This window comes from Triticum aestivum, chromosome 6A, assembly GCF_018294505.1.
Source record: "Triticum aestivum cultivar Chinese Spring chromosome 6A, IWGSC CS RefSeq v2.1, whole genome shotgun sequence".
Classification (NCBI taxonomy): Eukaryota; Viridiplantae; Streptophyta; class Magnoliopsida; order Poales; family Poaceae; genus Triticum; species Triticum aestivum.
Genome location: NC_057809.1, coordinates 158488248 through 158503069, shown reverse-complemented (window position 1 = coordinate 158503069; position 14822 = coordinate 158488248).

Here is a 14822-nt window from a genome sequence, read left to right as displayed (position 1 = left end):
CCAGGTTCGGGCCCTCTCGATGGAGGTAATACCCTACGTCTTGCTTGATTGTTCTTGATGATATGAGTATTACAAGAGTTGATCTACCACGAGATCGTATAGGCTAAACCCTAGAAGCTAGCCTATGGTATGATTGTTGTATCTATCTATCGACTAGCCTGACCCTGGTTTATATAATGCACCAGAGGCCTAGGATAACAAGAGTCCTAGCCGAATACGCTGGTGGGGGAGGAGTCCTTGTCTTGATCACCAAGTCTTGTGGAATCTTCCTTATATGCGGCAGCTGTCCGGACTGGCCCATGAGTATACGGCCATGGGGTCCTCGGCCCAATCCAACTGATCGGGAGACGACATGATGAGTACCCCCTAGTCCAGGACACCGTCAGGTAGTATCTGTGGATTGAACTGCAGAATGCCTGGAGAGAAGGGGGAAAGCCTAGCCTATCAAAGACTATCATCTTCAAGCAGCTTCAACAATCTTGCAGCATCCGAAGAGATAAGAGTAGCATAAAGTAAAGTAGTAGCAGTGTTATCAACCTCGGCTAGAGATCGTTTCTCAACTCCCTGCGAGAAAGCAATCCCACAGCCATATTATCCAGTTATCACCTCAAGTATCTAGTTCTAGTTGTATCGATCGGGATATAACTCCAATTGTCCGTTACCGTAGGGCAGGCTATCGATAGATGTTTTCTTCCCTGCAGGGGTGCACCAACTTACCCACTATGCTCGATTAACTCCGGCCGGACACACTTTCCTGGGTCATACCCGGCCTCGACCAAACAATACGCCGCAACCCGACCTAGGCTTAATAGAGAGGTCAGCACGCCAGACTAAAGTTATGCCCCTAGGGGTCCTGGCCATCACCCCAGGAACTCCTGCATGTTGCATACGCGGCCGGTGAGCAGACCTAGCTACCTCCTTAAAAAAGGCAGGTGCTTACCAGTCCAACCCGGCGCGCGTCGCTCAGTCGCTAATGTCTATTTAGCGTTGGCTGATGCATACGACGGAGAACGCCCATACTATGCCCACGTGATGGTTAGTGCTATCAGGCCAGAGGCCCCTCGGATCAAATATCCAAATCATAGTGGATTAGGAACGTGTGGTAACAAGCAAAGATTCACGAAAAATGTGACCCCGCCACCCCGTCTCGAGGACCTGCGGCAAGGGCTAAGAATGCCCAGCCACGCCTCGTAAGTATCTCGCGGGCACCTTCCAGATCAACCTGACTCCACATCACTCGCAAATAAGCTCATGCGGGTACCCCTCAGGGTCGACCCGTCTTCAGTAACATGGTTCAGTGTAAAGTCATAGTAACCATAGTAACTGTGTGTCTAACATCAAGGGGAACCCTGAGGAACCACCCTCGGTAGATTCCACTCGATGTAATTATCAAGGTGAGCGTAAGAGGAACCACCCTCGAGGTTCACACTTGAGGGGTTGCACGACAGAGTCGTATCGGAAGTGGTTAAGGAGGAAATCACCCTCGATGACCACGACTGAATAGCTACACTACAGAGATCTCATCAGGAGTGATGTATGAGGTGTCACCCTCGGCATTCGATAGTAACTCTGCAGAGTCATACAACTAGGGGGTGATGTGATGTGAGGTGTCAGGCTCTGGTCGTCGATCACGTTGATCGAGTCGTTGATGATGAAGCAAGGGTAAAAAGGACAAGGTGGGGGTCATTGATGGATCACTAACCAACCTATACTAAGCAGTTTAGGATAAGCAGGTAAGGTAACAATAAGCAGGTTACAAAAGCAGGCTATGCATCAGAATAGGAGCAAACAATAATAGTACCAAAAACTAATGCAAGCATGAGAGAATGGAATGGGCGACATCGGGATGATCAAAGGGGGGCTTGCCTGGAAGCTCTGCTGAAAAGGGAGAAGTGTCGTCGGTGACGTAGTCGATCACAGGGGCATCATCGGTCTCGGGGTCTACCGGAGAGAAGAGGGAGAAGAAACAGTAAATATAGAGCAAACAGAGGTACCACTAAGCATGACATGACGAAAAGTAGAACTAGGGTCGACCTAACGTAGTACTACATGATATAGGTGAAGGGGGGATTCAACGGAGAATGTATTCCCGGTTCCAGACGTGTGTCAAACAGATGACAGAGGAGGAATGTTCCATGTTCGAATAGTTAGCAGCGTTTGACAGGTAAACGGGCCGGGATTCTTATCGTCGTTCTGAGCAACTTTCATGTAGAAAACATTTTCATCCGAGTTACGGATTAATTTCTATGATTTTTCAATGTTTTAAACATATTCTGAAATGATTAAAATAACAGAAAAAGAGTTACTGCGTCAGTATGACGTCAGCAATGCGTCAGCATTCGGCTGACCTGCTAACTCATCAAACTGACAGGTGGGGCCCACCTGTTAGCCTCTTTGGGTTAAACAGTGGGTTAAACTAATCTAACAGACTAATTAGAGGGGTGGGCCCCAAGTGTTAGTGACTAACTAACTACTAATTAAATAACATATTTTAACTAGTAGTTTTATTTATTTATAAAAATGTTTAAGCTAGTGGGGCCTGCATGTCAGTGGGTCAGAGTGCCCAGTCAGCAGTTGACCCAGTCACAGGGTCAACTGGGGCCCATGGGGCCCAACGGCAGTCTCGTAGGGAGCCAACTTGTGAGGCCACGTCGGCGACGACCGGAGACGTGACGCCGGCGACCAAAATAGTGGCGGGGCTTGCCGGACTTTGCTGGAAATCGTGCACAGGGGGTCTTTTGGCGCGGGACTTGGCGTGTTCGAACAAGCGCATGAAGGCGGGTTGACTGGGGGCAGTGGCGTCGCCGGAGCGGTGCCGATGAGCGGCGAGGGCGGCGGTCGTGCTCGGGCGACGATGAGGGTGGTGCTACGGGGCACGGCACGGGATGCGGTCCAGGGCGCTGGGCTGCGAGGAGCGAGCAGAGCACGATGCCGTGTTCGGCTGAGCTCACCGGCGGGTTTGGCCACGGCGACGAGCTACGGCGACGGCGAAGGCGATGAGCTAGCTAGGGGGAAACACGCAGTGCGAGTAGAAGAATGGAGTGAGGGAGGAGCTCAACGAGCGTCTATGAAAAGCCTGCGACAGCTTAGGAGCGCAGAGGTGGCTTGAGACGACAGCGATCACCGGCGACAGAGAAGATGGGGACGAGCTCGATCCCGACCGTGCGGTCATCTCCAAGCTCGATGGCAAGGCGTAGTCGAGGTAGAGGTCGACGGCGCGTCTCGTGGACGTTCTGGCGAGGCGCGGGGTGGGCGGTGGCCGCGGCTACAGCACAACCATGGCGACGGCGGCGCTCGGTTGAGGTGGGGAGCAAGAGGAAGAGCGAGGAGGGCGAGTAGGGGAGTGGGTGGAGGTAGGTGGGGGGAGGACTCGAGGATCCGGAGGGGGTGCTCTTATCCACCCGTGACATTGTCAGCAAGGTGGTCGGGCGGTGACGAGCCCCTGTAGCGGCGTGCACCGGGGGAACAGGAGGGAGGGGAGAGCGACTCGGGAGGGGGCGTGGGCTGGCCTGCTGGGCCAGCTGGCTCGGGTGGGCCGAAGCCCAAGTGGGGCAGGGGCTTTCTCTCCCCTCTGCTTTTCCTTTTCTCTTTTTTTGTTTTTGTTTTTCTAGCAGCTTTTGCTTTTTAGCCACAAATGACTTTGCAAAAAAATATGCCACTGGCCAGAACAATTTCAAAGAATTATTGTGCACTGCCACAAAAAGATTGTGAGGCTTTTGAAAAAGGTTGCAATTTTATAAATTAAAAAGCCATTTAATCTATTGTTTTAGCCACTGCTTTATTTGGTTTAGGCCATTTAAACACCTTGCAAAAATGTTGGTTCACCACCAATACTAACAAATGAATATTTCCCACAAGATGAACATTTTAATTTTCATGTCTGACAAATATGAATTTTTGACTTCAGATTGGATTTGAATTTGAATTGTGATTTGGATCAAGTGAAAGATTAACAACAGTAAATGTGATGACATGGCACCATTAACAAGGGATTACTGTAGCAATGACACTGGGGGTGTTACATCCCGTTCATCAAATGACAACACATGTCTATGGTCAGGAAACTTAACCATCTTTGATTAACGAGCTAGTCTAGTAGAGGCTTAGTAGGGACACGGTGTTTTGTCTATGTATCCACACATGTATCAAGTTTCCGGTTAATACAATTCTAACATGAATAATAAACATTTATCATGATATAAGGAAATATAAAATAACAACTTTATTATTGCCTCTAGGGCATATTTCCTTCAAAATGGTTTGCTGCTTCACGTGAACTGAGATAGGTGCTAGCCAAGCAACTCATTCTCCTGACAAATTTGAGCGAATCCTAATAGCAACGCCAGTGAGCATCAATGAAGAAACTGATCAAAGTTCACTAAAGGCTTGTTAATCTTGAAGATTTTACATCTTCCAGACAGTTAGGTGTTTTTTCAGAGCCTTTGTCCTATGGGCTGGTTAAAGGGCAAGTCGGTGATGGTTCGAAGATCACCAGAATATCTACCCTGAGTAGTTGGGCGGCTTCTAAGTGAACCTAGCTCGAAGAGAATAGGATAATACTTTTGTGTCTTCTGAGCTTTGGCTAAGCCCTCCAACCATACATAGAGTTGTGCCAGTAACTTGAACTGGGTCAACAAAATCATGTGTTTTTACCGAGCTGATGGGTTCTAATTTCTTCATGTCAATTTACTTCATGTGCTTTGCATGTTCCAAAGAAATCGCCCATTTCCCTTATCTGAAAACTATATTGAATACTTCTCTGTTCTGCTACTTAGCTCAACGCTTTGTTCTATATTTATTTTTGATGTAGTAAAGTGTGTGTCTTTTTGTTAGACTCGTCTATCTATCTGGTATCTCTACTCCTAAAGGGGGAGTTGGTATCCTCCCCTCTACAGTTTTTTTGTCTGATTTTTTTGTCTCACCTCCCACCGTCCCTTCCCACCGGATTTTCTCCCTCTCATTAAAAAACCAAATCCCATAAAAGGGGGACATCTTGTTTCGTGCTTGCTTTAGCAGGTGCGGCTTTAATTCAATCACATAAACGATAGGTAATTAAGAATTCATAAATCACATCATACGTGTGATATCACCTTTCTAAAAGACACACATGAGATTTTTCTCGATAACCTTCCAAAATAAAATAAGATATTCCTTAATAACAAATTGCCAATCCCGCGCGTTGCTCTAGATCTCTCCCCTCATATCAGACCTCAGTCGTCGGTGGGCGATAGCGGCGAGTTGTGGTTGTGGCTCCATGGGAACTGACAGGAGATACTGCACCGGCCAAATAAGACATGGGTAATTGGTTAATGCGCAACTAATGATTTCTTGACAATTTCTTTTGGGAGGCTGCATGGTGTTTCTTTGATGCTTTTTCCCTGTCGTGTGTACGTGTGTTTGTACTCAAATTCACCCAAGTACGTGTGTTTGTACTCAATTTGATTTCCATGTATGATTAACCATTACTGATATGTATAGATAAAGTGATAGTACAAAGCGATAGTAGTAAGTCATGCGATTGTATAGATAAAATGATAGTATTTGGATGTACTATTGAACAATGACATAACCATGTGTCTACTGTAGCATATTGCTCATTAGGTGTGAGGGTCGATAGTAGTAAGGTCTTTTGTTGCCTCACGTCCTCCCTTTCCTCTAGCCTCCTATCACCTCCCTTGAGTCCATTGGTTGGAGTCCACATACCAGCTTTCCCCTTCATGTGGTATGGATCCGCCGAGAACTCGCAGCGACCGAGATTATGTTATTCGGAAGAAATTCATTATATGAATGGTTGTATGGCATCTATAGTTAATTAATATTGTCCACCTTTAATTTACACACTTTCATTTGATAATGGCTATAATTGTAGGGAATAGCAAAGCATGAGCTCAAGTGAACTGGTTATTTAACTGAGTTTCCTCATAGACATATACGAATGTGGAGCAACAATTAGTGGGATGATGATCATTTTTTTATTTTGTGCTGATGTATGTCATGGAAGGACGGAACCACCATATTTTCAGGATTACTTTCTGTTTTGCCCTTATATTATTCCCTCCCCAACAACATATTCTATCGTATTGTGTTGTAGGAAGCTCATCACCCTGCACAACAATTCAGCTTCTCTTTTGATTAATAGATATATCATATCCAAGGAATTTATGTTTATTTTACATCCTGTTTTTATCCATTATAAGTAGTACCTATTCCCTCATTGCATTTTATTACTTGTGCTCCTCCACTGATGACGGTTGTTGTTCAGAAGACTGATTGTCTAGACTAGGTGATGCTACATTTCCACTGCTTTTAGCCTAATTTAAGGTGTTGTTATGCTACTATACAGTAGTAATGAGGTTATGTTGTCGGTTACTTAAAATTAATTGTTGGCATTCTTATTTTCATATGTTAGAATTTTGCAATGGGATATTCTTCATCGCAGGGTGATATTGATGAAGGAAAAAAGACAAGAGAAGCGCTTAGTTAAACCATTCAGGCTTGAAATTGGTTTTGCATCTACGGAAGTCATGGTAAAGTTAAGTTAAATCTTTCACTTTCTTACCATGTTCTTTTGGTCTGTATTACTTTCCTAACATAACAAAATGACTATTGTCAAGTTTTAGTTATCCTGTTGAGTTGATCTCAATCAATACCTCTAGATACATCACTCAGATTAGCATTCTCATAATAGGATCATCTCTGAAGTGAGAGAGCTCTCTTTTAGTATCAGAAAATGTATGAAGGCTTGAAATGTATTTCCTTCCTGTGTGCTCTTATTTGCATTGTTGGAACACACTAACAAAGCTATCCGGTCCATTTGTTTCAGGCATAGCTTTTGGCTAATAATTTTTTCCAGTTCCAAATGCTTGTTTTTACCTCTATGTACATATTTACATATTAATGATGGCAATATCATGTTGATGGGAAAGAAAATAAATATGTGTTATGGTGTATCTTTGTTGCACTGGTTGACCCCTGGATGTAAAAGGACATATAAATAATTCCATCGCATTGGTAGGATTGCACACTTGTTTAAAATGTTATGCCAATGAAAATAACATGCACAGATATGTTGCTCCTCGTCTTTTCTTCCGAGTTGATGGATAATAGTGCCAAATGAAGACACTGCCACTCCATCTTCGTCGTCAGTGGCGGAGACAGGACCCAGGCCGGGGGGGCCTGGGCCCGGGGCATGAGGATTTGTTTCTTTGGTGGACTGTAGCGATTTTGCACTGTTGAACACTGTAGCTCTGAAGCAGGCCCGAGGCGTTGGGTTAGCCTGGCTCCGCCCCTGTTCGTCGTGGCTGCTAAATATTGGAGAATGCTATAGCTTGTTACATGGCCCTTCTTCTTCATTATCAATTCACCATCTTGGTGGGAGCCATGGACGTAAATGGAAAGGACTTGTGGACGGTGTACAAGGAGATGCGAATGGAAAAGAGATGAGTGGAGTGTGTGTTTGGAGATGTCAACGAAAAGGAAATGGAGGGTGTATAGTGGTCAAGATGGAGCCAACCCTATGTCACAAGACATGTTGAACATTTGGTTGATGTCACAAGAAAAGAAATATATTTGCTTGGTGCATTCGATTATCTCTACTACTAATGTCTGAATTGGTAGGATTGCGCCCATGGTTTATTTTCGTCTGGTTATATTTCGTTTGATTTATTTTTGTCCGGTTTATTTTCATCTCACATCCCATCAGCATCTCTCCTCACGTTGATTTTTTTACCCTCAGAATAAAAACTTTCCTAATCTTTCCAAAGTTTCCTAACTAGACACGTTATAAACGGCAGGAACTGATAGCGCGTTACCAATCAATAAAATTTAGTTTCATCACAATCAATTCAAATCCTAATTTTTAAACTTTCCTAACTAGGCACGTCACAAACAATCTCTACTACTAATGTCTGAGTTGGTAGGATTGCGCCCATGGTTTATTTTCGTCTGGTTATATTTCGTTTGGTTTATTTTTGTCCGGTTTATTTTCGTCTCACATCCCATCAGCATCTCTCCTCACGTTGATTTTTTTACCCTCAGAATAAAAACTTTCCTAATCTTTCCAAAGTTTCCTAACTAGACACGTTATAAACGGCAGGAACTGATAGCGCGTTACCAATCAATAAAATTTAGTTTCATCACAATCAATTCCAAATCCTAATTTTTAAACTTTCCTAACTAGGCACGTCACAAACAAGCATGTAATAATATCACGTTACCAAACAATAAAACCTTATTTTCATAAAAATCAAATCAAAATCCTAACTTCCCTAACGCATCGATTGTTACCTTTCCTAATCTCTACTCTTAGTATGTCGTTCGTTCCTGCCCAACGTACCATCGATCGAAGGCATCCCCGCTACCGATTCTTTTACCGCTTCTTTGACGGTCGTCGGTTCGTCCCTGCCCGCACACCCATACATGGGCCAAGCGCTGCAAGAGAATGAGATCCAACCCACGTCTCTGTGTCAACAAAAGCACGTCACGCTAGGGTTAGCAGCTGCCAGCCACACCCGCCGCTCGATTGGCTCCTCCGCAGGCGCCATCGTGCTCTCGCGCACGACGCTGGCCGCTGTCCTTAATGTCCCCTCGCACCCGCCAACACACCACCGGCCCACGTCGCTTTTGCTGCCTCTCCTTATCGATACCTCCTCGCCGATCTTCCTCTCATCCTCCGTCCTTCGTCGTCGCGCAGCACATCATTGCGATGGACTCGAACTTCTGATGCTACGGGGAAGCTGGATCCAATCCCACCCTGAGGGTTTGACCTTCTCGACCTGAGGCTGCGGTGAGTTGCAGAACTCCTCGGCGACAAGCCCAACAGCGATGTACTTCGCCCGCACAAGCACCATTGGGTCAACATCATTGCCAGCGGCTGCAGCCATGCTTTTGGAAATTCCATGGCATTGATGCATATAAATTGGATCTGTAGGTGGATTAGGATAACTAGCAAAAGAGCCCGTGCGTTGCAACGGGGTAATAAGATTATGTTTCGCCACTTATCACAATTGCTCCATCTCGTCATTGTCATCAACCTATTCATCCTCCTGCCCTTTTGGAAGTTTCCTTTCGCCCTTTTGCAACTTTTATTATGTACACGGTCTTGTGGTTTCCATCATCATACTGAGCAAATGCCAGTTAGAAAGGAGAGGTAAATGTGAAGGCCTACTCTGAGTGCCATCTTAATAACTGGAGCCTCGATCTGTTTTACTTTCCTTGTCAGCAAAATTAATGATTTTGATTTGCTTGTATCTGGGTTATATAACCAAATGCTCCTCTTGAAGCTAGTGTCCACATCTCTTGATGGTAATCATTATAACTGCAATAGCTGGCTGTGATGTTGCATCGTATATATTTGGGTGGGATCATGCACATGGAAAAATTTGGTACCAACGATAGTGAAGGGTAAGAAAGATATAGGTTACCTAAAAATATATTCAACTTGAAAAATGGTACTCGCTCTTTAAAGAAATATAAGAGTGCTTCAATTATTTACAGAGGGAGTACGTGTCAAATACTGTATGGTCGGTAGAAAGCATCTACCTAGCTTTTGCGACATCCGTTACTGCAGGTGTTGTTGCAGCCAGTTGGTCAGCAGGCAAGGGCATGTACATCAGCTTGAGCTCTAAGCAAAGAAGATATGTGAGGGACCGATTCAACGGGGATGACCGTATCTGCCTCCCATCAAGACAACTGCTTCTCCTGTGAGCTCCCACTCGAGGGAAGCGAGGCATGTGGAGCCAGCTCGGTTCTCAACATCGGCAAGCTCCCCATCTCGTTGTAAACTTGTAGACTAATCAATGCCAAATCACAAGTATGTTTAGGGCGATCAAAAGTTGTCGTAGCAGTACTTCTTGTGTCGGTCTCTCCATGGAGTGCATATACGTATAAATGGTATAATCAATCACAAGATGACCAACTCCCCTATGCTAATATGTGCATACGATGTGATCATCGAGGGTCCTTTATACCATTGATGATTGATTGATGGAAGCAATGGCTGATGCGATCAATATAGTGGTACTAATGTGCCCGATCGAAAACGTGTTGCATGGCGTCTAGATCCATGCGTCCACATGCTAGGGCTGCCGCTGAAGGCGACGACAAGCGGCCCTAGCGACAAATTTGCTGAGGCGAGCCTATTTTTTAAGAAGCGTGTTGGTTCTGATATTTTTATACATGTGTATATCTAGTCCTATGTCCACGTTCGACAGATTCAGATGGAATATCAAAGGGAGATGAGCGAAAAAACCGCGTGTATCGTCTGTGCCTGACTCGGACCAATGCGACGTAAAACATTAGGCCGACGAAAGGATTTTTCAGGTATGTATGTATATTTAAAATTTATACACATTTTCAGGATTTTTTTCATGTATAACATGTTATATTTTGAGTTAGTGTTTGATAGATAAATATTTTGAAGACCATTTTAATCCGTGGGACGTAAAAAATTAGGCCGGCGAAAGGATTTTTCAGGTATGTATGTATATTTAAAATTTATACACATTTTCAGGTTTTTTTTTCATATATAACATGTTATATTTTGAGTTAGTGTTTGATAGATAAATATTTTGAAGACCATTTTAATCCGTGGGATGTAAAACATTAGGCCGGCGAAAGGATTTTTCGTATGTATATTTAAAATTTATACACATTTTTCTTAGTTTTTTTTCATATATAAGATGTTAATTTTTGAGTTAGTGTTTGAAAGATAAATATTTTGAAGACCAGTTTAATCTGTCAGAAAAAAGAAAAATTAAACAGGAAAAAGGGAAAAAATAAAGGTTAAACAGTAAGGTGAAAAAAAGTTGAGAGGGCAGGGGATCGATCCTGCGTCTACCCGGTAGAAGACCCACGCTCCAGCCAACGCAATACCTGAATCCTTCTTTTGCATTAGAGAATGCCAACTAAATAAACCAGAGACCACTGCCGCGACTTGTGAAAGAAAACTGAATCGTTTTTCCTACATATAGGTGGCATTGGTGGGTAATATTTAGCAACTTTAGGGGCAAATTATATGACGTACCACCAGAAGCAATATCTGCTTTATCTGCTTTATTATTTATATATTTATATATATATATATTATTAATATTAATTATTAATATATATATATATAGGGGAGATAGGGTTCAGACGATGATTTTCTTTCTATGCTTCCCCTATGGTGGGTTTGGTTTTGCATTATTGAATTTTGCTAATCTGTTGTTTCTGCAATGTACCTTACTTTTTTAGTATACTAATTTCAAATAATTAAATCATTTTCTATTGATCAGATTCATTAAGCTCCAACCGAGCAAGAAGTTTCAGTCCACCTATACTCATGGCCTCCCCTTCTGGTTTGGTAACTCACGTGCCCATTTTGTCCTGAAGATAGCACAAACTAATCTTTTATCAGGCCACAAATGCCATGTCCTAGCACTGGCCAAAATCCTTTTTTCATGTGTGAACCATATACACAAAACTGCATGATACATGCTGAAATCTGGAGCTCACTTTTATAATAGCTGATTTTTTCACCCAGCAAGTGAACTTAGGAAAGCTGTTTTTTTTCTTTTGTAATGAATTTTTTCCAGTCCTTTGGGTTAACAACTGGATTTTTCTTTCCCCTTTAGGTTGCAGAAGTGCAACTGCAACTGTATGCGTTCACTAGCGACAACACTCATAGATAACAATACACGTCTATTACATGTTGATGCTGCCCGCTCTTGTTATACATTTATTTTGCAGCGGTCGCTCTGTTCAATCATGGTCCATGCTATGTTTAATGCACATGTCGGATCAAAATCAATATGAGGTTATTGCAGCTTGTCTAACCACATTCGGACTCCAAATTTCAAGTTTTTGTCTTGCTGTCAGGTGCAACCAGGCCTTGGCAATCTGAACAAGTTTTATGCGACTGGCACTCTTGTTGATCCCTTATCACTCTTTCAAGCCGTTTTGAGCGCAAGGTCGAGATAGTTGGGGCCTGTAACTGTGTTTTGGTGAGCTTCTTCCTTTCTTTGAGGGTTTCTCAATCCCTCCTCAATCCTAAGTTCTGGCTCAGCTGTGATTATAATGCTTATTTGCCTAGATCTGATGGTGATAGTTAGGAATAATTCAACTTTTTTTCAGAGTATATTGAACTGCACACATAAGTAATATATATTAACCTATGTTAACACTAATATTTGTAATTTGTTGCACCATGATGTTTAATATCGCCAGGAGAAAGACATGTTGATAGCACTCCGGTTCCAATTATCATCACACTGTGTACTAATATATGCTCTCAATGATAATATGCCAACTTGCGTTGACGACACACATAGCATGTTCTTCTTTAGTATAATTATACACTATAAAATTATTGTATGCTTACCTTTTCTGGAATTTCAGAGTTGAAAGGACATGAAGTTCCGATGCAAGGGGAGTTAATTTTTGTTGTCCTTTGTTTCATAAAAAATGTTGGTAGCATTTAGAACTATGTTTACTTGGTGTAACAAGAAGTAATCGCTGGTTAAAATATACAAAGAGTCTCTCTATTGGAAGGGAAAAAAATGTTACACACCATTTATTTTTCTGCTCGCTTATGCATGAAATGTATCATTTGGCCTTGATTTAATGTACTGCACTTTTCTTCGTTGTTCTATGTTCTTCAGTAAGTTAGAATCATATAGAACCTGATATTTCTTGGTGATGTCTTCAGAACCCATGAATGTCATTTTGCACTGAAGGCTTGTAACCACCGGGAACTATTTGCCCTGATGTATCAAGTTGCCATGGGGGTGAGGAGGTGAAAGCTAGCAAGCCATCTCCTGATATTTGTCATTTTGCACTGAAGGCTTGTAACCACTGGGAAGTGTTTGCCCTGATGTATCAAGTTGCCATGGGGGTGAGGAGGTGAAAGCTAGCAAGCCATCTCCTGATATTTTTCTTACTGCTATAAGCAGGTTTGAGGTATTAGAATCATTGTTTTAGAGGTCCTTTTCTTACTAGCAAGCTTAATGCGGAACACTTATATTTCAGTACTTGTTTTTTTAACCGTGTTATTTATCTGCGGGTCTCTTCTTTATCCAAAGTATGTGGTACTTATATTTCATTAATTGATACACCATTTGATACATCTGTTTACAAAAATAAATATGAACATCTTTGTAGTAGTTACATTAAATAGCTACCTACTTACCTTTAATTTCTTTGTGAATTACTGTAATTTTATTCCAACAAAGTTTGAGAAAAAATATAGTAGCAGTAAGTACATCTTGATCATTGCTGATAATGAATACTCCCTCTGTCCCAAAATAAGTGTCTCAACTTTATACTAGCTTTAGTACAAAGTTGTACTAAGGTTGAGACACTTATTTTGGGACGGAGTGAGTATGTATGACCATGGTTTAAAGAATCTCTACTATATTCAAACGTGCCAAGTTATTTCTGGGTTATATTGAAGCTTACCTATTCTCCAATTGATATAGACATCAAATATTCTAAGCTTTCCTTTTGTTAGCAAACAACTTCTCAAACAAGTCAGCATTATCATTCACTCAGTAGGTTATTGCAAATGGAGCTGGGAGGAACCTCCTCCTACCGCTCAGAAAAACTCACCTCTCTACGACCCAAAATGGTGACAGATTCTCTATACTAAATTGTTTCTTGCGAAGAACAAGTGAATACAGCGGTCAAGGCCTTTTCTAGGTTGTTAAAGATTCTCTTCATAGTTTTTTTACAATTGGTCAAATTAGGGGTAGTTTTCTTTTCTTTGTTACCACAACAAAAAATTCGGTTATATGTAGCTTCGATGTAAATTATAACAAGATGTACCTTTCCATTAGCTTTATTTATTGAGAACTATGTATATTTCATATTCATCTCAATATAGTTCTATGAATCTACTAAAATATATTGAAATTTGATTGTTAGCTGGATGTGCCATTGAGTATGGTTGCAAGAATGTATTAGATAGGCGGAGATGGTGGGTAGAGGAAGAAGAAAAAGGGTGATGAGTTGGTAAATAAGTTGACAATACTAAAATACATGGTTGACACAATTGTTTATGCCCTATTTGCAACACACGGGCAATGACCTATTTTATTAGAATGCCTCTCCATCTCATGTTGCATCCTGTAAAGTTTTTCTTCCTATTTCTTTGTCCATATTGCGATTATGGCCAATTGGTTCTCCCTTCTTTTACTATGGGGAAAAAGTTGACACTTTAATCCCATATGCTCGAACAATTTTCATACTCTGATGATTTTAGATGAACAACAATTGTACTATACTCGGCATTTTTTGCCATTTACTCTAACTCAGTTCAGTCCATTTATGTTTGTTATTGCAGAGAACTGTACTTGACCATGAATAGAAAATGCACGTTAGGATGAAAATCCACCTTCAATCTATAAAATTTTATTCTTACACATACTCTAGGAAAAAAACTGGAAAGAAAATGTCTCAGTAAATGTATGCGCATTACAAAGGTTAAACTATTTACTCACTCCCTTGGAGGTTATATTCCTTGTAGTTTACACAGCCGGTCCCTTTTATTAAGTTGTTGGTATTCTTATCACAGTGCCTCGCTCCACTTGAAAAGCTCACACCTCCATGCTCGAAGAACAGAAATGCTGGTACATTGTTTGAATTTTTTTTTGTGTTCCACTGTTGTGTTAGAGCTCGGAATGAATGGTGGGTCCAATTTAGAACTAGGAGGTACTAGAACTAAGATAGAAAGGTGGTTGTTGTCCTTGTCCCTTGTTGTCCTGCTGCGGCGTCATCGATCACTGGCTCACTAAGAACATGAGTTAGTGGATTTTTTTTATAAGAATGAGGGTTTAGAGTGAGCGGGG